The sequence below is a fragment of the Bos indicus x Bos taurus genome, chromosome 22 (genome assembly GCF_003369695.1).
Source record: "Bos indicus x Bos taurus breed Angus x Brahman F1 hybrid chromosome 22, Bos_hybrid_MaternalHap_v2.0, whole genome shotgun sequence".
NCBI lineage: Eukaryota > Metazoa > Chordata > Mammalia > Artiodactyla > Bovidae > Bos > Bos indicus x Bos taurus.
The window spans coordinates 35,904,069-35,917,766 of NC_040097.1; positions in this window are offsets into that span (position 1 = coordinate 35,904,069).

Below are 13,698 nucleotides of genomic sequence, written 5' to 3' on the forward strand. Positions count from 1 at the left end.
ATCTCCTCCTGCCTTCAATCTTGCCCAACATCAGGGTCTTTTGTAATGAGTCAGTTCTTTGTATCAGGTGGCCAAAGTATTGGATGGAGTTTCAGCTTCAGCATTAGTCCTTCCAATGAATATTCAGGACTGACTTCCTTTAGGATGGACTGGTTGGATCTCCTTGCAGTCCAAGGGACTCTCAAGAGTTTTCTCCAACACCACAGTTCAAAAGCATCAGTTCTTTGGCACTCAGCTTTCTTTATGGTTCAACTCTCACATCCATACATGACTACTGGGAAAACCACAGCTTTGACTAGACAGACCTTTTTTTGGCAAAGTAATGTCTCTGCTTTTTAATATGGTATCTAGGTTTGTCATAGAATAGAACAGAGTATGCGCTTCACCAAAAGTTTTACCTTTAGTAGTCAAATCATTCCAAGATCCCAAGATTGAGACTATTATGATATACTTAACTTACAGATGTTTAGACAATTAGATAAACTTTGTGAAAGTCATTCAGGTAATATAATAGAGTCATGACTCAAACCAGGGTAACTAACCTTCCAAAGTCCACATGTCTGACCATTGGATGTCTCTGCTTATTAGGATGCAGAGTGGAGCACAGGTATGAGGGTTGGTTTTTGTTTCCAATTCTGTTTCTGGTTCTTTTGGCAAAACCCTTCACAATTATTAGCCTCACTTCCTCTAGCTTTAAAATGTAGATAACACCTGTCTCCTACCACTGAACTAATACATATAAAACACTCAGGATGCTACTCAGCTCATGTTAAAATCTCAATAAATGACAACTAAAACTGCTATTATTTTGTTATTAGCTCTGTGACTCTAGACAACTTATTAAACCACCAGAGCTATGGGGACTTCATAATTTAAATAAACATACATTTACTGCTTTTTAAAATTTACCTTGCTAGTGGTTGTGAGCCTCAAAAGAAATAAACAAACACCTTACACAATTGGAAGGCATTTAGAGGTAAAAATAAATATTTACCCAGGATTGGAAGCCATTTAAGAAGTAAAAACAAAGTCTATTTTTATCTGCAATAAATGAAACTACTGATTCCTATTAATCAAACATCTCTACATAGTAGGCCTAGACTCAATGGGTTTAGAATAGATTACTTTTAGTGGGGAAAAAACATTGAAGGAGGTGTACCTTGCTGCCTTTGAAAGTGTAGTCTACACTAGAAAATAAATTCTTTAAGTATAGTGATACCATTCCTCTTTATGTCATAGCGTAGAACACATGTGTATGTGTGCATGTGTCTATCTGCGTGTGTTTAAGAGAAAGAGACACACAGACACAAAACTTGAAATTTATCTAGTCAGCTGATCATTGGGTGAGTCAGAATGAGGATTTAATTTCTTATGTCTCAAATTCCAAAGCCCATAATAATTAGTGAACTTATTACGTGCCAAGTCCTCTACACCCATAATAATTAGTGAACTTATTACGTGCCAAGTCCTCTACAAATGGTTCATTCACACAAACACACACACACTTTTTTCCCTCAACATACTGGTGTTCTTATCCTCACTTTCTAGATATGGAAAAACACTTGAAGTGGTTAACTTGTTTAAGGCTTTTCCTAAAGCATTTGGCAGTCAAAAGTCAAATCTAAGTCCATCTGACCACCAAAGCTGTGCCCTTCTCAACCTCTGGAGCCCATGTGAGCCTTGCTGGTGCCTAGTGATTAAGAGCATTGGGTGGTGGGTCTGAAGGGTCGGGGGAAGTACTAGGAGATCCCTAAGCAGGCACAGGGCTTGGAGGTGAGGTGAATGGGGCTGTGGGAGGATTGCTGGCTACTTTCTTTTGATTGGTAGTTGACTCAGTTCAGGAGAGTATCAATCCCCCTTACAAAATCTCTACTGAAAGAGTGACAGTGAAGTAAATAATTCACATGTATGTTCCTGAAGATTAATCAGTACAGTAGTAAGAGCTTATAATGACTCCTTAGAAGCTCTCATAATTTGCGAGTCTGTTTGTTTGAGGGGAATGTACTTTGATCTGTGTAATGAACTCAGTCTAGTAAACAAAAAAACAAAAAGATATTTAAGCCCATGACTTGGACTCCAGCATGGCAATTGTTACATCTGGATGAGATCACAGATTGAAGAAGTGACTGTCTCAGTCTGGGAAAGGTAAGGATCTTCAGAGAAGGCAACATTTGGCTCAGGACTTAAAAACTGTGTACGAGTTTTGGAGAAAGAGATGTTGAATGAAGGAAAAGGTAGAAAAAAGAGGGTATAGGGCTGATCAATCAATTAATATGCACATTTAAGAACTATAGGGAACCTGTAAATAAAAGACACAGTAAGAAAGTGCTTTGTATTTGTTGAAACTCCATATATGGTGGGGATAATGCCTGAATATTCAAAGTTCTTTCATTTGTAACATCTCATCTAATTCACACAATGGAATGAACAGAAGGGATTGGTGTTTGGCAAATGTTTGAGTCCATTGGGTTGCTATAAAATACTTTCATTTGGATAGCTTATAAACAGTTGAAATTTATTTTTTACAGTTCTGAAAGCTGAGTTCAAAGTCCAGGCACCAGGAGACCTGATGTCTCATGAGAACTCTCTTCCTCATAGGCTTCTAAGTGTGTCCTCATACAATGGAGGGGGCAAGGGAGCTCTCTAGGTTCCCTTTTAGGAGGACAGGAACCAGCACTGTCCTAATGGCCTTATCTCCCCAAACCATCACATTTAGTGTTAGGTTTCAACATATGAATTTGATGGACACAAACCGTCCATAGCACCAAGGGAACTGAAAACTATTTAAATGATTTGATTATAAAACAACCAATTAGTAAAACTGACCTAAAATACAGAACCCTTAAACATTAATTCACTGCTCTGAGTAGTTTTAGCATAAACAAATGACATCTATTTTAACACTAAGAAAGAAAGCTTTGTTGTACATTTGGAAAATAGAAAGAAATAATACCTTTTCAGGTCTTTAATGACAAGAATTTCTTATGGCATTAGGTTGAGTACTTTAACAAGCAAGGGGCTTAAATGTGAGAAGTCTTTAATTCAAAAGCATCACATAGCGATGTTCATAGTCAAGAGATGAATAAATTATTCACTCTTCTCTTCTCTGAGAGAAAATCAAAGAACCGATTTTGAAATATTAGACATTTCACAGCAGTAGACATTTGCATCTGAAGTCCACTATAATAATTTATCTAACTTATGTGCAGCACTACACTCAGACTTTTGGTTACTCTTAATATCAAGATTTCTCTAACTTCTGGAAAATCTCATATTGCATTGTTGACTTTTAGATTTGTAAGTCAATCTGAAGTTTTTTCAAAGTAACATGAATTGCAGTGCAAGTATTTTTTTTGTAAAAAGTTTTTGTGGAGTTATTGAACTTAGATGTGATCACTTTCTATTGCTTTTAGTGATTTCAACTCAGCTGTTCTATTCCTCTATTGTGCATATAATGCTGATAACAGTAATAACAAAAACTAGCATTAACTGAGCACTTACCCTAACCCTAAGGTTAACATGTTCTTGTTAATCACTGATTGAAATATTACCTAATATAATCATCATAGCAAATTTTTACTTTGTTGCATTTTATATCTTGCTACAAAAAAAAAAAAATTAAAATGCCAAGGAAGAGGCAGTTATTTAGGAGGAATATTTCTTCCCTTAATTGAGGAGACATGAGTTTAAATACAAACTCTGCTACTGACCAGCTACACAGCCATAGGAAAAACATATACTATAAACACAATAAAATCAATTTTTCTAACTACAAATAGTCCCCGATGGGTATGTGAAATCGCTTGTGAAAACACCTAAAATAATATGGCAAAGTAGAGAGCTGTGTGTAGCATGCATCACGGGCCCAATATATTCAGTTGGGTTTATTTACTAGTACTTTATTCCACATGAACACTTAAGTTTACATAATCCTGAAAATATAAATGAGGATTTCATTCTCTGCCTAATTAACACAGTTGATGTTGTAGATCTAATGAAATAAAGCACATGAAATTGCAAAGTACTGTGCAGTCCTGTGAAAACATAGCTGTTACTATTTTCCCTAGAGCTTAACATATGACAGGTAGAAGCTACTTCCTATTTCAAAAATTCATGATCAGGGAAAAAGTAATTCCAAAGGACCCAGGAATGTGTCCTATGTGTTCAAAACAGGAGAGGACAGTTGTAATTTAGCCCAGAGGAGATACTATTAAGATGCAACAACTTGGGTATGTGAGGAATGTTTCCGAGAAGGGCACAGAACATTTTATGTTTTTCTGTTCACTGAAAATCTACCTAGAGAAAACAGGCTACAAGAGAGATTTCTATGGGATATAAAGAACTTCTAGACTGTCAAGGTGATAAAATCCTGGCACGGATTATCAAATTAAGTTGTTGAGACTCCTTCCCTGGAGAACTTTGAGAAGGAACAGGCATCTATCTGTTCTAGAAGCCTGAGACATTTAGCTACTGGAGGGCAAATTAAAGACTTCCAGCTGGACCAGACGATTTTTCAAGGTCCCTTCCAGCTCAATCATGTTCTTAGTCATCAATTATATTCCATCTGCCAACTTCTCAGTTTTTAAAAGGGACTCACTATATTTCCTAAGGTATAGCTCATTTCTAAACTTTAAAATTATTGCCCCAATTATGTTTCATTTACTTTAAAAACAAAATAGATATAATGTTCTATAGCTGAATTTAAACTAGAGCTTACATTAAGCATGAACTGCTGTTTAATGAGTAGAGAGGACTCTGATAATTCATTATATGTTAGATTGTCATAATACAACACCTGAAATGAAAGAACCACCATAGTCTTATGACAATAGTTTATTTGGGATATACCTAGTGGTTCAGTTTCCAGGTTCTATATGACTATGCTTTAGCAAGAATTTATGATTCCTTGGGATATTTTGTTTGTTATCTTATTTTACTTTGGAGAACTTGAGTCTGACTTGTTCCAAATTTTACTGTATAATGAATCTTGGGAGATTCTACTTTGTCTCTGACAGCATTTCCTCTAAAAGACACTTCAACATATGAATCAATGAACCAAAATGCCACAACCTTGAGAAAAAATTAACTCAGAGTTGAAGTTGATCATCTTCATATTCCATGTCTTTGGTGGTTTCCATGGTGATTTCCTGGCTAGCAGCATCTTTGCTTACCAAATGTCTCATTGTTCAAATGTTCATGTGTCTAAGGAGTTTAAAGTTTCAAAACTAAAGTCCAAGCATAATATTTTTTTCTAAATATCACAAAGAAAGAACAAAAAGACATTAAAACTTGTATAATTCTATATAATGGGATAGAGATGGGACAGAGATATTGTCTTGTCACAGTTCAAATCATTGCATGAAGAATGATTCAGATTTGCATTGTGTCCTGAGATCATTGTGCTCTGATATATTAAAATAATGAAAGGGCTTTTAATTATACTAGAAACAGAACTCCTATATACTTGGCAAATTATATCTCCCTGATGGCTCTAGGATGTATATAAGTTCACATGGTAAGCCACTTATTCCTATGAAGTGCTGATTATCACAAGTTCATCTAAAGGTGATATTTGAAAGAAGCTTCAATTCAGAAGAGATTTTACAGATTAAATGAGAGTACATGGCTGTCAAAGAAATACTACTTAAATTCTAGCTTTCACATCTAAAGTTCCAATAATATCCTGCAACATAATCACTTATCCTGTAAAATTTCATCTTAACGTGCCAGTGACCACTGAACTTGCTTCAACTTTGTGTTTCAAGATGAAAAAATAAAGAGCAGTGATGCTTAGCCAGTGGGGCTGGAAGCAGTGTAGGATCAGGCGTGAAGATGCAGAGAAAAATTTAAAAACAGCATGATCCCAGGACTGCCATTCAGTGTATTGTCTGGTTGGATTTGTGGAGGCAGACAGTATAGAAAAAGCTATACTAGGCTGAACTCAACTGTTCTCATTTCTCATCTAAAAACAAAAAAAATTCAGTGATATAAGTAAATTCTTCAAGGTGACAAAAAATTGGTGGTAAGACAAAAACTAGACTTAAGAATCTGTTCTTTCCCAGTCCCTGTAGGAGGAAATAGGTAATAGGGGTTAAGAGATTTGTACAACATAACCCAGATCTCTAGACAAATTTTTTTGAATCATACCATTACATTATATTTTATTTTGACTATTATCCTTATCACTAGGAAGCCTCTTCCTCATCCCACACCACCTCAAGTTCCTCGAGTTGTCAGTTCCTTGTTGACGCTTTTGAACTGTGGTGTTGGAGAAGACTCTTGAGAGTGCCTTGGACTGCAAGGAGATCCAACCAGTCCATTCTGAAGGAGATCAGCCCTGGGATTTCTTTGGAAGGAATGGTGCTAAAGCTGAAACTCCAGTACTTTGGCCACCTCATGCAAAGAGTTGACTCATTGGAAAAGACTCTGATGCTGGGAGGGATTGGGGGCAAGAGGAGAAGGGGACGACAGAGGATGAGATGGTTGGATGGCATCACTGACTCGATGGACGGGATTCTGAATGAACTCCGGGAGTTGGTGATGGACAGGGAGGCCTGGCGTGCTGCAATTCATGGGGTCGCAAAGAGTCGGACATGACTGAGCGACTGATCTGATCTGATCTGTCCTTGGGAAGGATGCTGGGGAATAATGGGAGGTTGATCGGGAAGTCAACCCCTCTCACATTAAACCAAATATGAAATATGTGAAAGATATTAACTGGCTTTCTGATCAATGCTAAATTCTAAATCAATTATACAAGAGATATTTGTCAATCAAATCAGGGAGACCACAAGAGGTGTAATAACCTTCCTGAGGAAGCTGACACTCTGGCTGGTGGAAAGAGGAATCCTCCCATAAAAGGATAAAATAGGATGCTATTCTCATATGACATCCTCAGACAGACAACAGTTTCTTGGAAGTCATCCACAGGTCAGAATAAAAAAAGAGAAATATGTCAGCTGGAATGAGAACGAGAGACTTTGTGGTGGATACAAGGCCCCGAGAGAAGAACTGCATTTAGGAGGACGTAGGACTTCCACCTCCTAGAGTTAATAGGAAGATAAGCTTAGGGATTCATATAAACCATTCAGCACATTGCCTATCATGTTGAAAACATTCAATGGATATTATTTAATTAATGATCCATACAGAGGTACGGTTGGAAGAATACTGAAGAGAGCATCTGAAATTCGTGGTTCTCAACCCAGTAGCTAATGGAGTAAAATGGAAAAATCATTTAATATTATAGTACCTATTTTCTCATTGATGATATGAGAGGTTTAACATAGAATGATCACTAGGACCCACTTTCACTCATAAATTCTATGATCCTGGGACATTAACTGATGCTTTATTCATCAATGTTTGCCCACAAATCTCAGCTAGAGAGAATTTTCTCTGAATTCTGGACTTAGGGCTAGTTAAGTCTATGACTTCTGTAACATCTGAGCTTCAAACATTTACATTCCAACATCAGAACACTCTTTGCTGACATCACCAACAGCCTTTCTAATTACCATCAGTTTTTTTTTAATTCATCATACAAGGGCCATTAATTTGCATTGCATATAAAGCTGAACAACCCAAATTGCCTAAGAATATAAATGTCTCTGTTCTGTTTCTTGGTGGAAAAGTTAATTTACAGTCCCAGAGAGAAAGAACTAAGAAGGAAAGTTAAAAATTCCATTTAGTGTGTAAGATTTTTTTAAAGATTAACATCAATGCATATTGTGAAAATTAAGTATCTTAATGTGCGAGGTTCATCTTTGCTATGAGGTATTAAACTGTCAGGAGATTTTTTTTTTCTCTACTGAGTAACTATCTTTATGCTTTCCTTGTACCTCATACTGTGATTTAGAAGATTAGTGTTCCATGTCAGTGCATTAATGAAGATTATTATTTACAACAATGGCCAGAAAGTGATTGGAGGATTAACTCCAGTAACTCAAGCAATTAAAACTCTTGTAGGTTCCTTTGAGGTTTAAAAAAATTACAGGTTGTTAAGAGGAGCTTATCTTTTCAAGGTATACAGCTACTGCCAGTATACCTTTTTCAGGGACCCAAAACTATCCCTCATCAGAAGTTGCTTTTGGAAAAGACCATCTCTCTCTCTCTCTGTCTCTTTTTCATCCACTTCTCCTTGTAAAAATGCTTTAATTTATTTGGCTAACTGACCTTCCATCTTTTAATGTATTCCTTTTGGGGACACCGATTTGTCACTGTCTTCCTGATCCTAAAGGTTGGGCAAAAGACTATCACGTGACCTAAACATGGGTGATCATACTTGTTTTCCCTAAAAGGTAGATATTGAGCAAAGTGACACAGAAATTTTAAAAATGAATGGAAAGTTATTTTGAGATTTGAGATTGCCCCAACTTTCTGCAACTAAGACCTTAATTCTGAACTCCTGAACTTCTTTGGTTATTATCCTTTCTGTCACTTCATTTGCTTACTTTTCACTTCTTTTTTTTCTGTGAGTCCAGATGTCTCCACTGGTGAATTCATCAACTACTTACAGAAGACAAAATACCAGTTGTAACTTTATTCAGACAATAGAGTAAAATTTCCCCACTCATTTGGTAAGGGAATTATATATAATAATAAAGGATTAAAGGAAATTTATATATAAAATAATTTATATTTACTATATAATTAATATAATATATAGGTAAAATATCTAAAATTTATAAATATATGCAAATTTTTGCATACTATAATAACATATATAGATGTTAAAAGAAAAATCCAATACAACTAATGAACATAGACACAAAAATCTTTTAAAATATAAACATGCCAAGTCTTGTGATACATACATTGGATAATAAACTATAGCTGAGGAATGCAGAATTGAATTAGTATTAAAAAGTCAGTCAATGGAAATCATCCCATTAACAGAGTAGAGGAGAAAAGATTCTCATTACAATAGATGTAGAAAAGCAACTGATGAAATTCAATACCTCTTCACACTAAATAAAAATATTCAGCAAACAAGAAATAGAACATCTTTAGGATATTGTGCATCTGCAAATGGACTTCCCCAGATGTGCTCATGTTAAAGAACCCTTCTGCCAATGCAGGAGACATAAGAGATGCAGGTTTGATCCCTGCATCAGGAAGATCCCTTGGAGGAGGGGATGACAATCCACTCCAGTATGCTTGCCTGTTCATTCCTGTCATGGACAGAGGAGCCTGGCAGGCTACAGTCCACAGAGATTCAAAGAGTCTGAAATGACTCAGCATGCACACATCTGCAAATATTCTAAATCTAACATCATAGACAATTTTAAAATCAATTTTTTTTCCTAAAAAGATCAGGAATCAAATAAATAAATACATAAGTTTTCTCAGAAACATCTATTCAACACCATGCTGGAGGTCCTGGTTAATATAACAAAGAGGATAAAGAAATAAAAACCATAAACAATGGAAAGAAGACAACATGATAGTGTACATTTAAAAATCCAAAGGAATTTAGAAAGAAACTAATTGAACTAGTAAGTAATTTTGGCATGGGCACAGAATACAAAGTCAATAAAATATACACACACACACACACACACACAAACACACACAGTCAGCAAACAATCGGAGAATAAAATTTTCAAAATACCATTTACTTATAATAGCATCAAAAAAGAAACAAAAATACTGGGAATAAATATAATGAAACATGCAAGAAGGCAAGTATATAGAAAATAGTATATGAAAATATATAAAATATTACTGATAGACAAACAAAACAAATACAGATTTTACGGGACATGAGTTTGAAGATTCAATATGAAGATAGTGATTCTCCTCAAGTTGATTTACAATATCAAGATAGCCCAATAAAAATCCCAGAAGGCTTTAGGCATGCATGAGCTTATAATAACAATTACATGAAAATTCAAAGCTAGAATGTAAAGGCAATCTTGAAAAAATATTACAAGCTTGAAGGACTTATTATAGCTGATTTCATTATTCACTTTGAATCTACAATAATTAGAGAGTGTGGTGTTCATAAAAGGATAAACAAAAAATCAAGGATACATAATTCAGAGTACTGAAGTAAACACACATAAAATGGTAAATTGATATTAATATGTTACTGAAATTTTACAGATTAATAAAGATGTTTTTCAGCAGTTGATGCCAAAGTTGAATCTTACTTTACCCCATGCATAAAAAATAACTTTAGATTTATCACAGACCTAAATATAAAAGCTAAATCTATAAATCTGCTATAGGAAAATATTGAATATCTTTATAACTGTGATACAGGCAAAGATTATTTAAAGAATTGTTTAAACTATAATAATGAAAAAGAGTTGATAAATCAGACTTTTTCCAAATAAAAATCTTTGCTCATGTTTCAGATAACAAAACAAATGAGCAAACCCCGAACTGTGGAAAATGTTTGTAATAGTTATCTGACAAAGGACTATTATCCAGGATACAGACCAATCATAATAAGAAAATAATCCAGTTTAAAAAGTGGTAAAACCAGTTGTGAATAAATATTTTATAGAAGATTATGAGCTGTCAATGAGCACTTCATATGATGCTTGGCAATACTAGCTATAACAGACAAACAAATTAAAACTAAAAGGAGGTGCTGCTTCACATCCACTACAATGGTTAACAGTAAAAAGTCTGACATATAAGAACTGACAAGGATGTGGAGAACTGATCCTCTTAGGTAAGGAAGGAAGGTGGAATGTAACATGATACAACCAAATTAGAAAACCATTCAGAAGTTTCTAATATAGTTAAAAACAAAATACCTTATGATCCAATAATACCAAAGAAAATTGAAAGCATATGTACAAGAATGTTGATGAAGATTATTTATAAGAGCCCCTGTTTGAAACTTCCCTAATTTCCATGAATACAATAGATTAATATTGCTCTGTATTCATAAAATGGGATGCTACCCAAGAATAAAAGGAACAAATTCCTCAGCCACAGTCATGAAATATGGATTAATTTTTTAAACACTACACTGAGAAAAAGTACCCAGATACAAATAAGTATATACACTATGATTCCACATATAAACATTTAAAGAATAAGCTAAATCAATCTACAGTAATAGAAACTAGATTATAGGTTAACTCAGCAGGTGGCAGGGCTAACCAATAAGGATCATCAAAAAACTTTGTAGAAAAATGAAAATGCTCTGTATCTTGATTTCAGTGACGGTAAAGCCACATATATCTACCTATCAAAACTCAATGAAATAAACTATTAACATCTGCATGTCTTTATGTATGACAAATGACCGCACTAGACAAAAAAAGAGCAGATACTGTGGTATAGCACAGGGAACTCTGTTCACTGTTATTTGGAAGACTGGATGGGAGGGGAGTTTGGGAGAGAATGGATACATGTATATGTCCGGCTGAGTCCCTTGCTGTTTACTTGAAACTATCACAATATTGTTAATTGGCTATACTCCAATACAAAGTAAAAAGTATAGGAATAAAAAGCAGATATAAAAAGAGAGAGACATAAAATATATTTGTAGGTTATGAAATCATTTTTGTTAAAGCCATAAACAATATGAAAACACTCTCTTAATAAAGGTCTTTATTAAAGAGACATAATAAAACAAAGGATAGAAAGTTTTAGTGAGATGAATCTAACATAATAATAAACAGCTGGTATTTTTATATATGGCTTTTAAAGAGTTGACTTCTCTGGACTATATGACATGTATATAAATGTTCTCAGAGTACATTTTTTAAAGAATCCTATTTTACAGAAACTAAGATTCAATACTTTGGGTGACTGATACATTAGAATTAAAATGATTACTAACTTTACAGAAGTCAATATCAATTACTATTAATATCATTGTATTATTTATTATTAAAAGAATCATTCCTTGAAATAATGATGTGTCTGCTCTATAGGAAAAATGCAGCTTAATAAATGGAAAACTTAAGCCCTTTATCAATGCAACATTAAGTTCACTCCCTAGAAAATCAAGATAGAGCAGTAAGGTTCGAATGAAAATGTGCTTCTCTCAATATCTGGAATGTTAATAAATAGCAGTAAGATCCAATTTAATTTTTTCCCCTGTCACAATATCCTGGTAACTCAAGCAGAAAAAATTGTGGATAATTTGTTTTTGAAATCCAAGTTTATATACTCTGTGTATAAAGATAGTAACCTGTCTTTTTTTTAGAAGAAATAAATTTCTCCTTCAATTTGTCAGACAATTTCCCCCACTGTTCTCACTGCTTAGAATGAAAAGGCTGAGTACTTTGGAATTTGAAAAATGGTTGTACTCAGAACACACACAGTCTTACATACACAAAGGCAGCCGCTTAGACACATATCCAGACTGCTCTGGGGGAATCACCAAAAGCATAATAAAAAAATAGTATTTTGAAACTCAGAGTCTTGAAACTCTTTTGTATTTATGATTTAGTTACTACCTATTCACATATTCATGTAATGATTTTTCTCTCTTTTAAAAGTCTGAAAAGGTTTCTTTAAAATCCAGGGCTCTGATATTATATCATGCATCATTATACTGTATATGCCTAGAATTATTTTCTCAATATTAGATAAGTAGAGATCTCTTATTAAAGTTGGTGTATTTCTATGAATATTACAACAAAAGTGGAAATCCATACACGTGTAGAACTCTTGGTTTGCAATATATCTGTTGGTTCTGTTTTTCTGGTAAGCCCAGAAGTATCTTCTGAGAAAATTAAGAAAGTAGCATGGATCTTGCACTGAAGTTGAGTTCCAAAGTCAAATCAAAGGAAATAAGAGACAGAACACTTCAGGGAATAAATAAGACCTCCTATTGGGTGAAATGTAAAGATTGCAGTTAGAGCTGAAAACGTGCTATGTCACCTGCTCCCATTGTGAATGTTTTGTTAGTTCACTGGTGAACCTACCTGTTTCTCTGTGACTTGACTTCACAGCTTTGGTTACTGCTGTCCACAATCAGACAAACACAAAAGGAAGCATTTAGCTGTTCTTCCGCACTGGAAATTTTTCACCAGAATGAAAAAAGGCAGCAGGGAATGTCATTTGTCCTTCACTTTATTCTGAGCTATGGTAACTAAGGCACAGGGGCCCCTGGTTCCCATTGATCTGTGCAATACAGAATAGCTAAATTGGCTACTGGCAGCCAGCTGGGTCAACCAGCACCAAGACATTGAGAGGGCTTCATTTTTCTTCCATTTCTGCTAGGTCCAGAAGCTACCTGCATTGCGACAACACAAGGATAGGAAACAGAACTGTTGTTCGCTGTTGTAATCCCCAACGTTTAGCATTGCCCCTGTCCCAGAGCAGGCATGTGGTACAACTTTGAAAATTATTCAGTAAAATAGTCCACTGTATTATTTTATAGTTGATCATCTTTACAATTATAACTCTGGGTTCAGAGTTGGTCCCTTAAGAGTTGAGAATATTTTCTATCCCAGGTTTAAAATGCAATGTGCTTGGTATTCTCCACATTGCCTTTACATAAAGCTACACTTCCTTAAACTGACATAAAAGACCCCATGCCGATTTTTTTTTTCTAACCTACCAGCCAATATCCAAGGTCCAGACATAACAAATAATGTGTTTCATGAAGGTGCTGTGTTCTTTCTGGAGTCTGAATCTTCTGTTGCCTTTCCCTCTGCTGTAACAATCCCACTCAGTTCCACGGGAGACTTCCTTCCCAGGCTTCGAATCTCAGATTCAGCA